Here is a 1,708-nt window from a genome sequence, read left to right as displayed (position 1 = left end):
CGGTCAGAGCGTCTCTTACAAACACTATATTTTGCATTAGACTAAAATTATGACATGAAACTAAAATTAATTTTACGTTGTATGCTCTATAAGACAATGACCATTGGGTAACATGCAAGTTTTTGTTGAAACAGTCAACCATGCGCCAGAAATAATTGGTTTAGTATCAACGCGCGCAGGGTCCCCGCCAACGCTCCTTAGTTGGGTGCGGCAACGTTTTCCATTTATGATTGTAGTGTGTTCTACGCGCTGCATCATTTTTGAATTGGTGATGAAGTGGGTTGCTGATCCATTTCGCTTTACTTCGGTAAAGAACATACACGGAATCCAATATATAATCGTTTTCTTTAAGTATCTGATGACCCTGGCCGAGTCGGTATTCTTGTTTTCTTAGATTAGGGTACTAACACACTAAAGATTAGTATGTCAACATACTAATCAAACATACTATACTTCAGTATGTTACATACTTTTATCTCCAATTAGGGTATTTACACACTGAAGATTAGAATGACATACTTGGTTCGTATTATACACTGTCAACATACTAAACATTAGTATGTTACTCTAAAATCAAGAATATCGTTTTCTGGGTGCACGCCAGAAAAAAAATTAAAAGCTGTAGCAGCCACTGTGTGGTGAGCGCAGGAACAACCATCAAAAAATTGTAGTTTCAACAACCGCCAAGTCCGCCAATTGGGCAAAACCACATTTTCCGTCCTCACAACTATACAGGGTGGTCCACAGACCCCTTCCTTTATTTTGCTTATACTGTACCGCATGCAAAGGGCGTGCGTGCGGGCTTGCCCAATGCCCACCCTTGCTCGCCGTTGCGCCCTATGGCCCCGTGCGAGTATGCAATCCGGCCACACGCCTGCATCCGGTACAGTAAAAGCACCCTGTATGAATGTTGCCTGCTCAACCCAGTACAAGCGATACGATGGTTGCTAATAATTTTTCTAAATGCGGCGTAGACCTAGAATAAAGTTTCATGTTTAAAATTAAAAATAACAGCAGGTATTTTTTTGTGACACGAAAGTGCCCCGTTTAAGCGTCTGGACAGGATAGCGCTAGAAAGACTTGGTGACTTGGCGTGTTGAGCAAAACCGCCGCGGGCGCGCGGGGGTTCACTGGAGGAGATGGGATCGGAGGGTGCCGGCGACACTCTTCCCTGCGCTGCCGGAGGACAGGCGGGCGGCGCTCGTCCGGGGGGTCAGAGGTCCCCGGGGACCGCCCCGACCCGCGTGTCGCGTCGTCGTGCCGCGCCGGGGCGTGGCGCAGCGTTGCGTCACCACGGCGATACCCACCCGAAGGATTCCCCCCGCGTTCGGCCGGTGGTGTTCGGCTCCGCGGCGCGCGTTGTCTTGCCAAAGGGCAGACGCGCATTAATTCCTCCTCCGACGGAACGGGCCGGGCCGGGCCGGGCCGCGGGTGAAGGCGGGCGGGTGTGTGCCGCGCGGGCGGGCCCGGGGCCAAGGGCGGGCCGGACGCGCGCGCACCTCGCCGACGACGCGACGACTGCTGTTGTCGCGGGCGCCGCTCCGGATGGGAAGCGCGCCGCGGCCGCGCGTCGTGACTGCGCTCCGCTCCAACCGGTGTTTACCGCCATCTCGCCCGTCCTGCCCGCCCTATGCTCTTCTTCGCGACGACTGACGCACCGGCTGCTGGCTGGCGACGCCGCTGACGGCGCGCCGCTGACCTTTGGTGC

The 1,708-nt window shown here is 53.6% G+C and overlaps 1 protein-coding gene across 1 annotated transcript in view; it reads right to left on the bottom strand.

The window, feature by feature from the left end:
* LOC113213860 (eukaryotic translation initiation factor 4E) overlaps nt 1-1,708 on the bottom strand; it is a 12,981-nt gene that overhangs the window by 9,260 nt on the left and 2,013 nt on the right. The gene's annotated exons all lie outside the window — the stretch shown is intronic.

The sequence above is a fragment of the Frankliniella occidentalis genome, unplaced genomic scaffold (genome assembly GCF_000697945.3).
Source record: "Frankliniella occidentalis isolate FOCC.00 unplaced genomic scaffold, Focc_3.1 Scaffold12, whole genome shotgun sequence".
NCBI lineage: Eukaryota > Metazoa > Arthropoda > Insecta > Thysanoptera > Thripidae > Frankliniella > Frankliniella occidentalis.
The sequence above is the reverse complement of the archived record's forward strand: the minus strand, read 5'-3'. Positions and strand labels throughout refer to the sequence as shown.